Below are 21,650 nucleotides of genomic sequence, written 5' to 3'. Positions count from 1 at the left end.
TGACAGGCCGTAACCCCGAAAATGACCAAAAAGTCCAGTTGTTTTTGGCATCCGGTTTGTGGCTTTACTGCTGTTGCACTGCTGTTGCTTCTTCTACTTCTTGATATCAACTGGCGGTGCAGCATACCTTTTTGTTTGCATGTGTGTGTGATTTACGTGTGTGCCACACTAAATGCGTTAAACGAGTGCATTAAATGCACTCAGTAGCAGGCAACGTGCCACACTTGCAACAGCAATGCGCTGATGAGTGCGATGAGGTCATCAACGTTGGTGTTGTCATCATCTGTAGCATGTCGTGACACTGCAATTTTGTTTTTTGTTGGGTGTTGCCACTTTTTTGTTGTTGTTTTTTTTGTTGTTATTGCAACATTGCCTGTTGTGATGTACGCTGTTGCCACCATCAACGCCATCATTAGCAACGACTGTGGCAATGCTTGTGGCCCAGCCACTGACCATAGATAAGGCAGCGCTTGGGGTAGCAACGGTAACAAGGCCTGTGCTAACAACAACAAAAAGTCGTTGATGTTTTGCAAGCAAAATATTTTGCACAATGCTATGACACTGACAAATTGACACACAAACAAACATGCATGTTGCAATTGAAAAATTGTTGCATGCAACCTAAGGTGGCAGCCTGAAAGATCTAGTCTCTTTCAAATAAGTGATTGAGTGTGAGTACATGTGGCAGGCAGCAGATGATGATGCAAGAAATGCTGTAATTATTTGTTCGAAAATTGAGAGCAGAGCATGTGGCACAGACGCAACTACTTGTTGTAGCAACTTCATTCAGTACGCGCTGAAATGCATATTAGATGCGAAACTGCATGCTCATCTAACCGCCTGCACCCCTACACTGGCTGCCAAGTGTGTGTTGCAAGTGTGAAAAGAATGGCAAAGCATGTCTGCATTGTTGTTGGTTGCCTAAAGAATGCCCTGCAGCATGCAATCTCTTTCAAGGCACACCGAGTATAGGCTGACTTGGCTGCCGCCGTAAACGATTGCCTTGAAAGCACTTTACCCACCAGCACTGTCTGGCTACGCATGTACAAAAGCAACAAAAAAGGATCTGGTAGTCGCTAGCTTGAGCCTTTGGCCAGGATAATTTATCAATTTTCGGTTAATTCAGTGTTGACCTCACATTCACACACACACACACCCATACACCGTTATGTTGTTGCTGTAGTGTTTCTGCTACGTGTCCTTGTTGTTGTTGGCATTAGTATTGGTGTCTGTGGTATTGGTTTTGAGGTCTGATTACTTGCCACTTTTTGTGCGGCTGTGTTGCAAACTTCATTTTCGGTTTTGGTGGCCAACAAAGAGGCCTCGAGGCAATTGCTTTGTTGGTTTTTGCATTTACGGTATACTTTGCAGCCTTAAATTCACTGGCATGCACACATGCATACATGTGTATGCCTATAATGCTTGCAACAATCTTTTGTGGTGCAACGCATTGATTGCATGCGTTTGTTGTTGTTGTGTTACATTAATTTAGTGTTGTTGGTTGTGCAACCATTTGCTAATTTCCTCTAATTCACAGTAGTGTGCGAAGGGCATGGGGCATGGGTGTGTAGAGTAGGACTCAAAAATGTTGCAATGAGTGCTCAGAGAAAATTTAGATAATTTTTATTTTCAATTTCCATTTGACGATCTCAATGAAGCCTTTAAAATGCTATAAAGTCTATTGGTAAGAGGATCTAAAAATTTATCTAACTTTACCTTCTTTCATCATTTCTTTTAAAACATATCTGAAACACACCTCGAACCTAACATACTCGTATAACCTATAAAACGCATTGATGACTTCGCTTGCAGGTAAAATGATATTGGGAGAACATTCCGCTGAGCTTCTGAGCAGAATCGACATTTCTGTAAACCAATATATTATAGTTTTATATAGAACGTGAACGTCCTCACACATATCGAACTATTCGGGAACGGAGCTTACAAGCCTATTGGAAAATCTCTCCGAAATTTGTTCGCGAGTTCAATATGCTAGTGCCTCTTCGCCGACTCTTAATTTGGACTGCAGCGAGACAATAATCGCATTGATTGATTGCTCCTGTTTCAATTTACTTAATTTTCAATCATTCTAAGGAATTTTCGAGAAAAAGATTTTGTGAAAAATTTATGGTATTTTGGCCATTGGTAATGGCGAATACCGCAGACGATAGAACAATGAGTTTTCGAGCTATACGACGAACTTGACATGATTCAGTGAATAGAAAGACGCCATCTACACTGGCTAGGCCATGTCGTCCGATAGCAGAGCAGCAGGGGAATGGGAAGACTTCTACTCCGTTCGTAAGTTGAGATGGAGAGCGACGTAGTTCCGCTTGGTATTTCCAAAAACTCTGAAACTTATTAATTTTCCTTCAAGGCGCAACGGATCGACATTTTTTCTTTGAGCTCGAAAAATAAAAAATCGCCGGAGCTTTTCTTTGCCAACAGGTATTTTCCCGCCGGTCCACAGGTAGGAGAAGCTGGTATCGTTCGGTGTCAATAAGTGTTGGCTCGCAATAAAGATAACACTGGAACCGTAGCTCATAGTGTGATATTTCTTGTGACTCGTCCAGAGGTTGAACTTTTGTTTGAGAAAATATCTTCTTGATAAGAATCTTGTCATGTCAATACGAATGAGCATATTACTAACGATTATCAAAATCCACATGCCTGTAAAATACTTGGAGATACGAAGCGTCGATGAATCACTTATGGAGCTATATTTATATCCTAAATGGAGTTTGGAAGGCCCAGAAGAAAATTTTGGCGACTCTATAATAATATACCATAAATGATCACCATGACAAACTGAGTCGATTTAGCCATGTCAGTCTGTCTGTAAATATATAAGCTTACTAGTCTAGTTTCGAGTTATCGATCTGAAATTTTGCACACGTCTTTTTCTTGCCAAAAAGCCGCTCTTTTGTTCGAACTGCCGATATCGGACCATTATAGCATAAAGCTGCCCGATTGGAATCAAGTGCTTGTATGGGAAACTTTTTCATTTGACAAGATATCTTCACCAAATTTGGCATGTGTAATTGTACAAGACAATGATGCGAACTCCGAAGAAACTCTTCGGATCGGATCACTATAACATATAGCTGCCATAGAAATTGAACGATCAAAATCAAGATTAAGATCTTTTTCTACCATTTTATGCTATAAGAAATGCGCCTGTGAAGGGTTTTTAGCTTCGGTGCAGCCGAAGTTTTCGTTTTTTCTTGTTTAAGAACTTTTTCTGACGAAACTGCCTTCCAAAAATTTAATAAATTAATTTTTACGGACTTAACATAATTTTGTTTTCTTTTATCAATTTGGAGTTAGAGTTAGAGAAGAAATTAAAAGTGTTGTTGATAACAGTTTTTTATCTCTTATTTCCCTCTAGTCCAAAAGTCACTAACTCTCCAAGTTTCTACGTACTAACATAAGGCTGAGTTCATACTATAACATATTTTTGACAGAAAAAATAATTTTGTACAAAATTTAGGCATATGATTATATATCGATTTATTTTTTTGAAACTTAATTCTAAAAAAAATATATAAATTTATATACTTAGTCAAAAATGTAAAATGGCAAAATTGTTTTAGCAGTTCACTATTATAATTTTCAACACCTTCTTAATAAGCCACTTTAACTCAAATCTGTGCTGCAATTCTTAAGCAATGCCATAATCTTTAACGAGCCAATTAATTGCATCGCCAGAGTTCCAATCGTTTGTCTGTGTATCACTGAATGTAAGAAAACCAGAGTTTGAGTTGCAAAATTCATTAAACACTTCAAGCAAACAAAAGCGAGCAACGGGCTTAACTCGCAAATCGCCTGCTTATGGGAAACTTGACAAATTCTGGGCTGCAGGCGACAGGTGACACAATGTGACAAGGTGCCAACATGTCATGACGCCAAGTCAACGCTCATACGGCACAACAAACTCCAGCGCCTGGCAAAGCAATTGCGATCAAAGCTCACAAGGTCGAATGCCGGAGAGAAGGAGCGCGAGTGTGAGTAAATGTGAATTGGACTGTGTTGTGAATATTACTGAGACAAATCGACGGACATTACCTTGCAAGTCGACACAAATCAACAGCAATTTCCTTCCTTCCTTCCTACCTTTGTTTGCACATACAGTAGTCTTGTTCTCTTTCCGGTTGTCTTGCTGCTTTTGCCGCCGGGGCAGCAAATCAGTTTTGTAGACTGGTTCTAAGTGTTGAGTGCTGCAGTAGGGGCATGCAGTCCAGTCGTTCGGTCCAATCAATTGAAGTGTCAACAATATTTTCGCACACACACACATATATATATATAATCATGAGATGTGAGCGCCTGTGATGCGATGCCTGCAGTTTTGCCACAAAGTGCCAACACGCCAACACCAAGCGAGTCTTAACACCAATCGTCTCCAACCACAACCTTACAACCTGCACTGGCTGCAGGGTTGCTTGGCTGCGGTGTTGCATGCGTAACGACTATGTCACAACAATGTTACGCACTGGAAGTCATTTAATTTGTTAAACTCGGCGATTGTCAAGTGTAACGGCAATCCTTTAGTGGGTTGAGGCGTTGCAAGCATAACCTCGGCGGTAAGAGACATGTAATATTTAATGTCTGCCATTTCCTTTTGCCACGTCAGCCCCAAAAGTTCGACTCGCAAGGTGGTGGGCAGCGTGTGTACCCCACCTAAAGTGCATTATCTGTCTATCTGTGTCTGTCGGTTGCGGCGCTCATGTCTGATTGTCTTCAGGTCAACTCAATTGATGCAATATTTTTGTAAATTTACGGCATGCCTCCAACGCATCGCACTCGTTGCACCACACTGCAACCCTTGCAGCATACACTCAAGCATTTATCTAAGTGTGTGTGTGTGGGTGTGAAACGCACGCTTGAGGGCATGCATCGTTGCATATGTCTGCGGTTTGTGTATATTTGTTGCTCGGCTCTAACTCAGTTGTCGTTTCCATTGCAATTATTTGTTGTTTTAGTTGTAATTTTAACTGTTGTTTTCGTTAACTGCAAGAAATGCACTGAAGCTGACACTTGCAGCATAACAGCATACATGTGCAACTGCAGTTTCGACCAGAAGTGTCGATGTGGCTTTGAGAATTCGCCATTGTTAACAGCAACAACAGCAATGCGATCATCATACTCATCATTATAGTCATCATCAGCAGAGTCACAACGACACAGTTGCAGCATTTAAACGGTAGTATGTGGAAGTGTATATACATATATATACACCATATGTGTGTATGTATGTATATGTAGTTATATGTGTGTCTGTGTTGGCTTAGCGTCTCCTTCGGATATGCAAATTATGTAATGTGTCAAGTTACCGGAAAATTCATTTTAATTGCCAACGTTATGCCGGTGTCTAGCATTGATTTCAAAATTTATAATAGCTACAATTATAGCAACAACAAAATATGCATTTTAAGTGCAATCTATTTCTTCCAGCCTGCTGAGCCGTTTCATGTTAAAACCAGCAATGGAGTTTCAGTTGGAACTGTTTTTCTACAAAACTTTTGGTTTGAGATTTCAATAAAAATTGGCGAAGGAATGAGGTTTTATTAGGAAAAAAATGTATGTAGTACTGTAAGTGCTCTCGTTGAAAGCTATATTATGCGTATACACTATATATATATTGTATATTGAACGAAAATTCGTTCGAAATTATATTTTAGCAGTTTTGAGTTTGAAAGAATCATCCATGCTTTTAAGGTAGTCTACAAATCGCTTACAACCTATTACGAGACATTCAGATTTTTACTCGGCGAATATTGCGAATTAAATATAAATTTACTTCTAGAGGATCAGCTACGACTACCGTGCCATTTACATCATTTTCGTAACAGCTTCACACTATTGATTCTTTCAAGCTTTTCCTACACCAGTAACAATTTCCTTTACACTAGGAGCTTCCGTGTCTCCATTTGTTATACCCTGAAGAGAATATATTAAGTCTGCCACGAAATTTGTAACACCCAGAAGTAAATGTCGGAGACTCAATAATTTATATACATAAAAGAAGCATCTATTTCCACTCGGGTGATGTCGTTATGGTCCAAGTCCACTTAGTCTCCCGGATCAGATATGTTGAGCTCAAGTTGATTAATTAAAACACTTCTTCAAAATTCGACACATGTACATAGATTTTGAAGATTATGCTCATAACCGATCCTTTCAGTTAATTTTTAGCTCATACCTAAGCGAACGTTTGGAGAAGGTTTAAACTTAACTTAATGTTGGTGCTATCGACGAGAATTAGTTCACAGAAATAGCAAATAAGTCTAACACTACTCAAGTTAGGTAAATACATTTCCACGCTTTTTAGCAACGGGCACAAACATTTCGTACATCTTTTACAGGGAAGAATAGGAATTGACTATGAATGAGATATGTCTTCATACGCTTTCGAATCCCTTATTGTAAGATCTGTCTTTAACAATTCTAATTAGTTTTATAGTATTCACTGCTAGTTCGCTACAAAACACAGTAATGCTGGAAATAGTCACCGACGCGAAACCGTAGACTCAATCAGCTAATACGAAGTATCTTATGAGAGCGCAATGTAATTGAACACTCACCACTGCTTCTACCGCCCGCTTCTACATATCGTACGGTAGGATACCCGCGAAAATTGGATTTTCCCGTAGAAACGAGTGAGCTGAGAGTGAGAGAGCAATCTCTCGCTCTTGCAATGCAGGGTTGCCAGTCTCGATATTTGCAAGTAGTAATCAAAAAATAAACTTGAATATATTATTTCTAAAAACTTAAAAGAACTCAAAATCACAGTCGAATACATTTATTAATAAATAGGTAGACTATTTTTAATAGTTCGATTTCAGTTTTGAGCTTGTACAGTATGAAAAATTATAACTAAAGAACTAAATGTGTGAAAAACCGTGTATACAAATTGAAAAATGGCAACATTGGTGAAATGAAGACAAAAGGGAACAACTGATTTCTACGTTGCAACTACGGGCATACATTTTTGACAAATTTGGTTTGATACGGGCGGTAAGTACGGTAGGACGGAATGTCGGTGACTGTCCTCTCTTAGAGCTGAAGTCAGTTAAAAATTTATTGAAAGTTTCAGACGATATTTCTACTCTACTGACCTTAAAAACTATAAGAACTAATTCATTTAGGACGAGTTTGTTGGAGAAGTTACTATGGAGATGTTGTTCGGTTCATGCAGTAGTTCAAGGATATTTTTTGAAAGAACACTTTAACGGAGGAGCTTTAAGAAAGACGTTTAGATGGTCTTTAGGTAGCTGGATTAACGGTTAGTTTATTTCTTAAATTAAATAAATTTCATCGACATTGTTTTCAGGAGATACAACATTCGGATAAGTTAGAAAAAAATTCGAATAAAGTATATAAATATATGATAAATATATAAAATAAATATTTTTTTAATTTTATAAATATTTAATACCTTATATAAGATATCTATAATTCCAAGATTACTTGTTCCAAAACTAGCACTTGTTCTGCCATGCTATAAAAATGCTAGGAAGACCAAATACTAGACAAAGTGTTTCGTGTTATCAAGAAACACACACAGTCGATGGAAAAAATTCATATTTTGAATATTATTAAATAATATTAAATAATATTGTAAAAATGATTGGATGAGGCCGTTTTTGAGCAAATGGTTCTATGAAAGATATACGAAACTTACTTTCGTATAAAGGTCACTTATGGAGTCGAATTTGTGGTGAAAAGTTTTAAATTCTAAATAATAGTAGTAGATTATTGTAATAAATAATCCAGCCGAGTGAGATGGGCGTGATTTTTCACAGATGTAACAGATAATGTGAGAATTCGAAGGCTCACACAGTGTCCATAACCATATTTTTTTCTCCGTCATTGGGCTTATTCTAGCATTTTGGGTTTTGGAAAATTAACAACAAGACAAAAAAGTGCAGAAAAGGCACGCAAAATCGCTCGGCTCCACCCACAAACATTTCACCAATCGCGCTCTGATATTCAACCATCCAGAAATATATGGTATATGCGTGCAAGATATAAATAAATAATATGCCACATGCTCTATATACATACAAGTATATATGAACATGTTTGTGTGGCTGTATGCGTATGGCAACGCGGTCATCGCTAGACAGCTGTGGATCGCCTGCGGACCACCCTCGCGTATTTGCTCGCTGGCAATGATGTCGCATCCTTTGAACGAGCGAATTTGGATTTTACGACAAAATTTTGTTTAAAGAAATCGAAAACATATTTACAAATGCACATACACGTATATGCACATAGGCACATACACATATACGCACACTGTTAATACATTAATATTGCAATATGCAACATTGTCTAATCATCTCAGCCGCCGACAGCAGCCGCTACATCTAGGTACTAGGCACAAACCCAAACACACACTCACATCTTTGTATGTGTGTGCGCCGTTGTGCTTAAATTTATTTGATTTCTTTGTTTACGGTAATTAAATGTCTTCAAATATGCACTTCGGTTTATCAAAACACAAACAACATTCATCATTACAGCTCACTCACTGCTAGCTGCGCTGGGGCACGAGCGTCTGCGTTGCGCTCGTAAAATGTTGCCTGTGAGGCATGCCGCTGCCCAGCGCTGATCGTGCCGCCGCGTGACGCGCTGTGTGGCAAACCAATAAAAAACGCATTTGTGTAATTTCTGTTTATAATTTGCATTATTGATGTAAACAAGTGATTTTAAAATAGTTTTATTACCCATTACTCGGCTATGGGGAGCAAATCATATAATTTTTGTCATTCAGCTGTGGAGTAGCGGAGTTTTGTAGCAACAGCTGGCAGTTGATTGATGGATGAAGATAAATGGCAAGCATTTTTTTGCGCGTATCTGGTGATTGAATTCAATGCATGTGTTAGTGTGTCTTAAGTTCGTTAATAAATCGCAGATTTATAAATTTCTACTTCATATCAGAAATTTCAAGATTTCTCAATTAACCTTCCGGCATATGTATATGTATGTGAGTAAGTATATGTACTTATATGTTCCAATGTTCATTATTTTCAATAGCTGCAATATTAGTGGACTATCGCAACATGTCCCACAGAAAATATGTAATCAAATCGGTAAATATTGAAAACTGCGTATTGAGTGTTCCACTTGTTCAGTAAATCACTCACTCACAGTATACTTGTTGAGTGGATAAATTAAAAACCAAAAGAAAAGTAATGATAGACTTTTGTAGGCTTCGAAACCGAAATTAGAAATTTTGCGACAGTTTTGGCAAATGAGCTATTCCACAGATATCCAAAACAGCGTTGTTTTCTGTCTATTAAAAAGCGACTAAAAACTGTGATACACATAATTCCTAAAGATCATTTCTAAAATACATCAGTTTAATAATATTCTTTCTATCAAATATATTTGCTAAGAATTGTTGTAAAAAAACTTCAAAACATATAAAAATATTTTTATTATGAAAGCATGCTGGTTGAATTTTTATACCCTGATGTACACTATATTAAGTTTGTTACGATGTTTGTAAAAAAAATGAATATATAGAAATGCTCACCCTGAAGAGCTAAGCCGATTTAGCCATGCCAAACAGTCTAGATATTGAACTATATACGCAAATTAGTCCCTCAGTTACTGAGATATCGATATCAAATTTTGCAAATGCTCTTTTCTATCCAAGAAGCTGCTCATTTGTCCGAAACACTGATATCGGACCACTTTCGGATATAGCTGCCATACAAACTGACTGTTTCAAAGCAAAATCTTGCATGGGAAAGTCTCTTATTTAACAAGATATTTTCTCGAAACACACAATACGCTACAATCTCCAAACACACACAAATTGTCCGATCGCAATCAAGTTCTTGTATGGAAAACTCTTTTATTTGTGAAGTATTATAGTTACTGAAGATATCGTTTTTCATTATTTTATAATATTTTTAGGCAAAGTGGGTTAGTTAGCCTAAAAAAATTTACTCTGCGGCAATTACAGTTTATCTGCTTTTTTAGCAAAAAATTCACAAATCATTACATATTTCTGATATTAACTCATTTACTAAGCTTTTTTTAAATAGCTGGCATTTTAGTTTATACCAAAAGGTCAAAATTCAGTGTTTTAAGAAATTATGTTCAAATATTTTTCAAATAACTTATGTTTGATATTTATTTTATAACTCTGGATATGAAACACATAGAATGTTAAAGCTATTTCTACTTTTTTGAAAAGTTGGAAACGCTGTTTAATTTTTATTTTGAATATTAAATCAATCGTTTATTATATTTCTCAAATATTTGTCATATGATGTTTATAAACTAAATAAATATTTTATTTTTGAGGGAAATGACAACACTTTTAAGGGTATACTAGCAATATACTAACAACTTTTTTAAATATTTATATGAGTTCAGCTGAAATAACGAGGTCTTCCTCTTCGGCACACAAGAGCTAGCCAGAAATAACAATTGTCAGTGAAATAATTTATGAAAATTATTCTAGGAGCGAACGGTGCCCACCCAGTGTCGGATATTTGAGCTGATTCATCAGTTAGCCTGGCTACAATTTAATTTCACTATTCTGATGTATTGAGAGTATATAATAGATAGAAATATCGATAATCGATAAGGTCGGTTAATTGATTTATATTTATAACAATTTTTGATATAGTAATTTAATATATATTTAGTTTGTTGATTTATATAAAGAGCTATAGTTTTTTGAAAATCGAAATTGTATCGGTTGTTTTTACTACTCACATTTAATCACGTATCGATAGACAAACTTTTTTCGCAATAATTTTTTGGCAAGATTTTTGAATTTGCATCGCACAAAGGTACCACGGAATGGGCGTCATGTAGGCACTGTTTCGATTGCTTAGCAGTTAAAGGTTGCACAAAAAACCGTTGTATTTAAATAAGGCTGGCTACAAAACGATGAAAGCTCGATGTATGGGTGCCACACGAGTTAACAAAAACACATCATGAACCGAATTTTTTATGCGAATCACTGTTAAATCATAACAAAATTGATGCAATTTTAAAGCGAATGGTTACTGGTGATGAACAGTGAGTCACTTACGACAACGTTAAGCGAATATTGGTGAGTCGTAGTAAACAATGGTCAAGTCAGAAACGTTTTGCTTGTTGCTGGCATTTGTTGGGAATCTTATACTATGATCTGCTGCCCTGAACAAACTATCCTATATTTTTGCCAATGGGGAAAGGGGTTTCTATAAAAGTGACATTATCCAATTACCTTCTAAATGGTAATCAGCTATCAAAAAAGAAACGATGACTTAAATCGGATCATTCTAAGTATCCTAAAAAAACCTTTAATTAATGCAAAAGTAATGGATTTGTTTTTTTACTAGCCCTTATGCCACTTTATATATGACACAATATGTTTGATAAAGATAATATAAATTTTTCTGTTTCCTTTACAAATTACATTTGAACACATCTTGAAAGTCAAATATTTATCGTCGATAATTTGAAGTATTTAATTTCGTTATGTATTATTCCATATTATATATAATTAATTAGGCGGCTTGAGCTCTTTATTACAAATATAGGTAAGTATGTAAGTGACTGCGATCACAAAGAAATAGCACTACTAGCTACAATTTTCTTTCTCTAGTTGGTACATCTGTCGTGCGAATAATTCAGTCAATTAATTCTTTCTTCACAAGCCATTTGAAGTTGACGCGTCAGAGCATTTTTTAATATGTAAAAATTTGAATATCGCGCAGTGATTAGATTCTTTGTTTTGGAAGGTTTAAAAGCAAAGGAAAGTTATGAACAATTGTTAGAAGTGTATAAGAAGTCCTCACCTTCAAAACGCACCGTTGAATTTTGGACAGCAGAATTTAAACGTGGTCGAAATCGAACCAAACACCGCAACCACACCAAAAATCATTGAGCAAGTTCATTATAGTGTTAGTGAAAAAGCTGTTTGGAAAATTAGCACCGCATTAAAGTGATGTCATAAAGTTATTGGAGGATCACTAGAATAAGTGTATGGAAGTTAAGGGAGTTTATATTGAATAAAGAAATATACCAAAACCAGTATTTTTTCATTTCGAGCGCAGAAACTTTTCAACCAACCTGTACATTATGCATAATGTTCCCCAGAAAGCGAGTCGTTTATGAGCCGTGGAACTAAACGCTAAACACTAAATCACTTGATTTGTCTGCAGAAAGTACTCCTTAAACCTATTTAAATGCTTGGGGAATTGATATAGTTTTTGGCATAAGTGTATGGAAGAAGCACCGATTTGGTGTTTATACATATGTTGCTTAAGTAATAAAAATTTCGTACCGTAGATGATTCTTCTTAAAGATGATGGCTGATTGATTCACAATCAGAGAATTGGTACTATTTTTTTTTCTACTAGTGTGCGGAAGGCAATAAGAAGTCTATTAGTATATATATGATATGGAAAAGCTCTACAAAAAATCAATCAGCTGTTGAAAAACGCTTCTGACATTTTGAAAATTTTAGTTAAAAACATAAAAAATAGAATTAAGCAAATAATATGCTTTGATTTTCACAAAATAACTTACGAAAATAACACAATAAATTAATCATTTAAAAAAGTAAAATATTCTAAATAAGGGTTCCAATAATTACAGTTTGGCTTTCGAAACTGCACTTGCATGCTATGGTAAGAAATGCAGCAAATAGTTACCTTTCGGTTGCGCACTACAACTGATTTCTAAGTATTAATTTTTTTTCACCTTGGCTAGTTATTTGTTCAAAAATATTAACTCACTTCTTTTCAGATACGCATATAATATATAATCATACAACACTTGTCACGAAAGTTTCACTTAGGAAAATCATGCCTTAAATTTTGCCTCGAACTCCACAGATTTCGCCGACGCTATTGAAAACACGCAGAAATCTCAACTGAACTGTGGTCGACAAGCGCTGCCGCAATGTGTTGGTCAGAGGCGACAACAATAAATGTGCAACGTTTGAAGAGAGCAATTTGTGGCGTTAGAAAAACCGATTATTTTCGAAATATTTTTTGCAAAAAAAAAAAAATTAAATAATTTTTTGAATTTTCTTCTCTGAATTTTCAAACAGCGCGCTGAGTCGGTATTCACAAGTGATTTTATTGTGATTTTCTTGTTTAAATTCACTTTTCGCAACAATCTTGCAGACACAACACTCACTGGTCAATACATCATATCACTACTCATTAGACTATTTATCACTCGAAACCGAATTTCATTCGATTTTTGAGGTTACGTTAATAGCTGCCACAATCACATAGCGGCCGCGTTGGTGGCCAAGAAATCATAACCGAAATGCGGTGCGCGTTGTGCGGAGCAACAAGCCGAAATTCATGATGACAGCGAAAAAATACTATTAGAATTGTACAAAAACAACAATAAGCATACACGAAAACTATGCGCCGCAATGCAACTTTGCGTTTGTATGCGTTTCGCTACACGCGTAATTTGTTTGTTATGCGTCCGCGTCGGTGTGCGTGTGTGCAATGTGTTTTTTTTATTTTCGTTTGCGTCAATGATGATGTGTGGCGAATTTGTGTTGATTTTATTTCACTTGTCGGTTACGGTTTGCCGTTGAAGTTGCCATTGCTGGCGCATATGGCGATGTTAAGTTGCTGGCCTGCTGCCACTGGCGCTGCCGCCTGCACAGTGATAGCGCCAATGTGGCACACATATGCAAGCGCATGCATAGAGGCATAGAGGCACGCGCACACATACGCTTGCTGGCAACACACACCTGCCACGCACATAGCTAAGCGCACGAATGAGAGCGCAAATATTGTCTGTACGCACACACACACACACACACTCACCGCTGGTGGATGCTTGCCGAACCCCCAAAAGCAACAAACACAAACTCAAGCGCAACCGAAATTGCTCCAAAGCAGCGAAGCGGCGCGCGTCTGCAAAGCAGCGTTGTGCCACTGAGTGACGCCTGCTTGCAAGCAAACATTTTATAAGTGTGTGTGCGTGTACGCGCTGCCACCACGATCGACATCCGCATCCGTTCTTAATTAAAACGCGACCACTCTCACTAATTCACTTGTGTTTGGTGGGCGGAGAGCATGTGCGCTCTCACGTTTGCCACAGCGCTGGCATGTGAGTGTATTATTTTGTAGCGCTCTCTGACCAGCACACTATGGCGCTCAACTCAGCTGCTCGTTGGGGAGTTTTTGCCAGCTGAGTGTAACGGTATTTTAACCCTTGCCGCAAATGCAACACAAATACAGAGCAAGCGGCTGCAAAACAACTGGCGCTCGCTTCTTCACTGTGTGTATGTGTGTGTGTGTGTTGTGTCTGCTAAAACGCTCTGCCGCCTGCATGTTGCAAGTTGCTTCATACACTGCAAAGTATATGCAAATATTATTACGCAGGCATACAAGCGCCTTCAAGTGCTCTCTGTGTATGTGCGATGTTGCACATATACATATATATATATATGTGTGTGTGTGTGCTTTTGTATTAGCACGCATGCAAATAAATAAATTTACTCTTTGGTCAGCCAGTTTTCTAATATTAACGAGGTTGCTCCCTGGCGTGTTCACATGATAATAATATTTTTGTTGTTGTTATTATTATTATTTTTTTTTTGAACACATACCGCCACACCATACATGTGCTTAAATTTAATTTTTATGTTGCTTTTTTGTTCCAAATCACGCACTAAAATGCCTAACGTCAATTCTTTTTTACTCTCTTCTTCTTCTACTTGCCACCAGCAACCTTTCTGTCACGCTACATCTAGTTTGGTTAACCAGCAAATTGTTTTGAATTATTTGCAACCTCGCCCACAGTTGAAGTCCTGCTTGGCATTAACCGATTAACAAATAACGTACTTGCCTCCTACACTTGCAGCACATTCGCCGTCGGCACGCACATATGCAATTTGCGGATATTTTAAGTTGCATGTTGTGTGTTGCCCCTTAAAGTGTGCTTCTTCTTCGTCGGCGATTTATTCATATTGCATGCGTGACGCAGTACCCCCTACGCACCGCCCCAAGTTGCCTAGGTTACCCCAAACAGCGTTGCATGTGTGATTTTTGCACCCTTTTGCCACACATATTGTACCGTTAGCGTCGTTGCACACTTCACTTGCCTTGCAACTAATGCATTTTACATTGCGTGTGTTAGTTCTTCTATGCTCGCTCTCCGGCTCGTGCTGTTGCCGCCATATTGTGGCAAGTGCAGATTTCGGTTATTACCGAAAACTAACCACGTTTTGTGGTTATTGAAGTTGTGTAGAATAATATTGGTAGGCCATAAGTTGTTTTTGGTCGGTTGTCTTCTCGACGCTGTTGTTGTTGCTATTGTTTTTGTACTTCTTCTGCTTCATGATATTGTTGTTACTGTTATTACAGTTGCTGTTTTTATTGTTGTTGTTGTTGCAAATGTTTATTTTGTTTCTGACGGAATTGTTGCATGCATTTGTTTATTTTTGCCTTGTTGCACGCATGTTTATATATACATATATGTTATGTAAATGGAGTGTGTAACTGTTCAATATTTGTTTAACAACAAAGCGAGAATTTACAGTGGAATCATATGTGCGTCAGTAATTTGTTTTGTAAATATATATGTACACTAAAATATTGTACATATATTGTATCTAGTAAATAGCAGAATTAAAATAAAACAAGAAAAACGTTTACTTCGGTTGCACCGAAGCTATAATACCCTTCACAAATACAAAGGTTCCTTACAAGAACTTGATTCCGATTTGATTTCGTGAGGATAGCTCGTCAAATAAAAAGTTTTTCCATGCAAGTACTTGATTCCGATTATTCAGTTTGTATGGCAGCTATATGCTATACTGGTCCGATATCGGCCGTTCCGACAAATGAGCAGCTCCTTTGTGAGGAAAAAATATGTGCAAAATTTCAGATCGATAGCTTAAAAACTGAGGAACTAGTTCACGTATATACAGACAGACATACGGACAAATAGGGGGACAAGGCTAAATCAACTCAGCTAATCATGCTGATCATTTATGTATATATAATATTTTATAGGGTCTCCGACGTTTCCTTCTGGGTGTTACAAACTTCGTGGCAAACTTAATATAACCTGTTCAGGGTATAAAGACTCGAATTGATAGGGAGTTAAGTCCGCATGCGAATTAAAAAAAAATAATAAAAAATTTTATTAAAAATATGAACATGTGGCAACATTTAAAATTCAAAAATTCAAAGCTTTCAAAATAAATTTGGAATATTAAATCAGTGAAAAAAGTTTTTGGCGCAGAGTAGTTAACATATCCTTCCAACATATGACTTGAACAGATTATTAAGTAAAACATAGCCAGATTTAAAAATTGCAAGATGACATGAGAGCTGCATATATCAAAGTTCAAATAATTTAAAAAATATCCTTTCGGCATATCGATTATTAGCAAAAGATCTTAAACTAATGGATATCGAATTTTATTGAAAAACCTTAAATTAAAATATATCGCTTATGATCGAAAAACCTTAAACTCGTACATCGATTAAGTTCGGTATATTGTGGAAAAATCGTAATCTATTTGCAATCGATTATTTTTGAAAATCTTTAATCTAATATTAATTAACAATAACTATTATGTAAACATTCTAATACGTATCGATAATTATCGAAAATATTGAGCTTATAGATATGTATATAAATTTTGTATTTTCAAATTTTGTGTCTGGTGGCAACGCTTTGAGAATATTTGTTTAACATAATTCCTTTTCTCACTCACTTTGTAATTATTTCAAAAACTTTTGAATATTTATATCTTTATTGAGTAATTGTGTGGCAGCTTTGTTCCAACTTTAAAGCCAACACTTCGAAAACGTTGCAATCATTCGTTACACACATTTCATTACAAGGTTGCAATATTTGATTTATTCTTGTTTTTAAAAATATATATAAAATAATTTATGTGGCAACTCCAAAAAGTTTTCAGTTTACATACGTTTACATACGTTTATATTAGATTATTTAAATATTTTATTATTTATTTTGAGCTTTTATATTTTCTATAAAAATTTTTGTTTAAATAAAAACATGTGGCAGCCACTTTTGAGTTTTAATTTTCTAGACTGAGAGCGGTCAAATTTATAGAGAACAAATTTTAGGCACTCTTCGAATAGATAATTCTACATAGGTCGATTTTAGATGGGAAGTATTTGAATTTTGTGATCTTAGGAAAGTTCTTAGTTCAATAAGAAATAATCGTTAGGAAATCTGAATTTTTGTAATCTCAAAACTCTAAAAATTCAATGTAATACAAATATTTTCACATAATCTTAGAATATGTGATCTCCTAATCGATTTAGAGCGGCTATGAAAGTCAGTCAAGAACTGTGAGCCTAAAAGTTAAAATGCAGTAAAAAGCATAATCAAACATCCGAGAAAAACCTGTAAGACCAAGTTCGCTTTAGCTTAGAATTCAAAATGCATTGAAATCCTGACTTCAGTGACTTCATTCGCATTTTCGTTTAAGTTTGACATTGTATCTTGAAAAACGGCAATCAACTTTAATGAAAAGATTTTTCAATATTTAATATGTACTGACGATGATATGAGCTTCCTCCAAATTTTACCAACGATGAGTGGCTAAAATATAATATTAAAAATACATCCATTGGATTGTATCTATTTAAAAGTTTGGAGAGATAAAATATTTTTGTTAAAGTTAACTTCATCCAAAGTGAACTGTTTCAACTGTCAAAAAATTTCTGAATATTTTTTAAATGGAATTATAAACAATTTTTTAAACCTCATTATTTTTACCTGAGTGTCTTAAGAATTGGTTTTAAAACTACTTTGACGGTAGAAAAGTTTTCAAAGTAGGGATAAATCTCAATCGGAATCACGGTTGGCGTTCTCGAAGAAAGTATAAAAGTGTAAATGCGTTTTTCGCCAAACTCCTTTCGCGACACGGCCGGAAAAAATAGTTTTATATATACAGGTATATAATAGCTAAGAGTAGTTGGCTTGGCAAGTAGACATAGTGACTGCATATATCATGTAAGATAGGTATATGAGAGTCTTTAAGTAACATAGCACCTTGGGTGCAATAAATACACGCATTCGCTGACTAGGTGACTCTTTCTCCAGGTATTACTGTTTGACTTAAAATTTGTAAATAATTTTTTACAAACCTTTCTAGAATACATTTGTAGTCCGAAATTTTTCTTTCAATGTCCACTTTTTGTTAACGAAATTAAAAAAAAAATTAATATTTTGTTCTAGAGTCATAATGGGAGAATGCGAAGCTTTTCCAAAATGCCAGATTATCAATCAAATAATGCCGAAATTAATGGCCCCAACAGATTTGTCGAAACATATTAATTTTAAAGCATTATTAGAGTTTATTTGACCACAAAGGGCTTTATTAGAATTTTCTAAGCGTAAACTACGGTCAACTATCCAGAAAGCTCTAAAAGCAATTTATTTTTGACTCATTGTTTTCCCGAAAAAAAAATTAGGTAATTTTTCAACGCTATAGAGTATAGAGTCTTTATATAAAGAGTCCTTTTTATCTTCAACATCATTTAATGTTTCTACCACTAGAACATAGGGCCTCATTATTGTTACCCCTTGGAGACGTTTTAATCTTCACGTTTTGATCTAAGTTGAAATTAATGCTTTTTCGAGCTATTAGGTTTCCTGCGACAGTTATAAGCACAATGCTGAGTAAGAACTACCACCCTTTAATTACTAAACTATATATAATACATACTAGTAGTAGACTTCCTCGAAATCTGTGTACGATGCTGTTTGGCCAATGGTAGCCCACCATGGTTCTACACAGATCATAGACACTCAGTATTTATGAAGAATTCAGTGCAACCCAAAACCTCGCTAAGGCTCTCTCCCTCTAGCTGCTGCACGCTATCCGGGAGTGCTTATGGTTATTTGCAGCTATCCGTTATAGCTAAAGCCTTTTCACTATACGCAACCTGTGATCCGTACCGTTGCCCTCAGCGCGGCAATCGCAGATTGCCCGTAACTCAAAAATATTAATTTGTACAATCGATGAAAGACTCTACCAGTGCCTAAGGAGCATCTTCCAATCCTCTAAACGCTGATTAGAAGGAGTTTGAAGACAATCCGACTTGTTCTATAAATTCATGAAACCAGCGAGTGCCCCTAAAAACTCGGTTGAATAATTCTTATGAGTTTAGTTAAATAAATAGAAATAATTTTCTTAGGGATTTATTAATTATTGATAAAAATTAGGTACATATACTCCCCGAGCTTACTTGGGTCCAAAAGAGTGCTTTTTTAAAGTTAAAAATATCATAACGGTTTAAGAAAAGTAAATCACATCACAAATATGTATGTATATGCAACACTGTTGACCTGTAGCATCAGCAAAATGCTAACAATATGCCAAACGAAAGGGGGATGAAGGAGAAAAAACATCGTCGAACAATAAATAAAACCAGAAAACAAAATAAACAACAAACAAACGAACAAAAGGCAGAAATTGTAACTGTAACAGAAATGTACGACAAACCGTTACAATGACTTCGCGATATTGTAAAAAATGCAACAAAATGGCGAACAATAAAAGCAGCACAGAAATCACAACAACAACAACAAATGCACAACAACAATTATGTCTACAATAGCAACAGCAACAAAAACAAGGCGTGTGGCTGGCTGGCAGCGGCAATGTAAGTGGCAACATCAACGGTAACAGCGACCGCCGTTTGTTGGAAGTGGCGAGCAAAAAAGGAACAACAACAACAGTAGCGAAACCAAAAATCAGCAACCAAATGCGGTTGCCACGACTACGCGCCAACAGATGGACTAACGCACACGCATGCAAACGCACGTATATTTGATTGCTTGTGTGTGTGTATGTGTAATGTATGTATGTATGAATATAAGTTTATATGTATATGTATAAATATATGGTCATGTAGTTGGGTGTCACTTGTTCGGCTTTGGGGCGTGGCAGTGCGGTGAAGTGGCAGGCATTTTTACTGTTTGGGGTTTTCGCTGTGAACAAATAGCAACAACAACAACACAGCTGATGATGCCAACACGCAGGTGGCGATCGTAAAAAATTACGCTGTGCAAATAACAAGCGCCGCACAACGTCACACAGCAACAACAGCAACAACAACAAGCCAACAATGTGTGTGCGCTTATGAAAAATGCACTGGAATAACTGTAATGCAAGCAACAACAACAACACGCATTAAAAATACAAAATAAAATGGTTGTAGTTGCCGCCTTACAACACCGAAATATGCGCGCACACCGCAAAAATAAGCAACAACTGCAACATGAAAATAATAACAAGTCGACAATGGCACCAACAACAATAACAACAACAACAACAACGACTGAAGCAACACTTATGTTAACGAAGTCAAACAGAAACGCGAAATAAAAAGTCAACGTTGAACCGCAAAAAGTTGTTGCTTCATCATCGGCGGCAAGTATAACGGCGCTGAGATGCCGTCAACAACCAACAACAACAATAACACACCGACACACACACATATGCACAGTAGCTGCCCGTCAGGGCGGCAGGAGCGAAATAATCACAACGAAAGCGACCACTGAGGCAGCAACAATATATCAACGGACTGCTAAAGGACAAAGCAACAACACAAAAAAAAAAATTAACAATCAACGCAACGCAGGCGAGGAGCGGATGCACGCACAGACGGACGGACGGAAGAGCAGCAAACGGAAGCGCGTTGGCCAGTTGCAGGGTTTCCGCTTCTTCTGCGAAACTGCGAGCAAAAAACAAAAACAACAATAAAATAATGGAAACAAAAATATAACAGTAAAACAGAAATTACGAATGCAAAGCGAAAAAATTAAAAATGAAATGTCAGCAGAGGGCGGCGGCGAAAACAAAAACATCAATGATTGTTGCAAGCATAAAAAATCAATAAAAAGTGCAACGCATGCCATACGATGCTGTTGCACCAGTCCAAGCCAGTTGAGGCGCACGCTTGTGTACGCAGGAAGTGCAGGTGGTCGTGTTGGACAGCTGTGTTGAGCTGAGGTTGGAGGCGGTGCGAAATGCTGGTCGTTCAAATAATCGTTGAAATATTGCTGCAAGAGCTGTATGCTTGCAACACATACATACATATATGTATATATATTATATATATATATATACGATACACGCACATCACACATTTACTCACGCGCGGACATATTTCAAATTATAAATTAATTCGTACAATTTAAATACTGTCTGTCATTGTTCGCAAGCGTTTACAGTGCTGGGCCGTGAATTAGGTACACTATAGTATTAAATGCTATGTACTTTAAGTGGCGTATTTTTGAAAGTGCCTAAGGAATCGCATATCGATTATAGTGCTAAATCAAATTGAGAGCTTAATCAGCTAGTATTAGGGCGACCTCTATATTCGTACTAGAAAGGAAGAAGTAAAATAGTCAAATATACTTTTTTGGTCTACTCGAAATTAGATAAAGTGTTTAAAATTATTATTTTTGATTTACAAAATGGTCGAAAACAAAAACATTTTGAAACTATTTTGATAAATGAATCTAAAATAGGCTAGAAAAAACGGTAAACTACGTTTGATGCATTTCAAAAATTCTAATAAATACCAATCAATGAACAGACCGACATGATATTAAATTTTAAAATACTAAAAATCTTTGATATAACTAAATACAGTTACTCG

At 36.5% G+C, this 21,650-nt stretch overlaps 1 protein-coding gene and 1 long non-coding RNA gene across 2 annotated transcripts in view; one reads left to right on the top strand and one right to left on the bottom strand.

Annotated features, from left to right (window-relative positions):
• RunxA (Runt related A) overlaps positions 1-21,650 on the bottom strand; it is a 76,384-nt gene that overhangs the window by 37,911 nt on the left and 16,823 nt on the right. The window lies entirely within an intron of this gene.
• On the top strand, positions 12,560-13,058 carry LOC118682093 (uncharacterized). Its single transcript, XR_004977754.2, has 2 exons — positions 12,560-12,644; positions 12,763-13,058. It is a non-coding gene; the product is annotated as an uncharacterized lncRNA (long non-coding RNA).

The sequence above is a fragment of the Bactrocera oleae genome, chromosome 5 (genome assembly GCF_042242935.1).
Source record: "Bactrocera oleae isolate idBacOlea1 chromosome 5, idBacOlea1, whole genome shotgun sequence".
Taxonomy (NCBI): Eukaryota; Metazoa; Arthropoda; class Insecta; order Diptera; family Tephritidae; genus Bactrocera; species Bactrocera oleae.
Note: the sequence above shows the minus strand (reverse complement) of the source record. Positions and strands in the feature narration are given on the sequence as shown.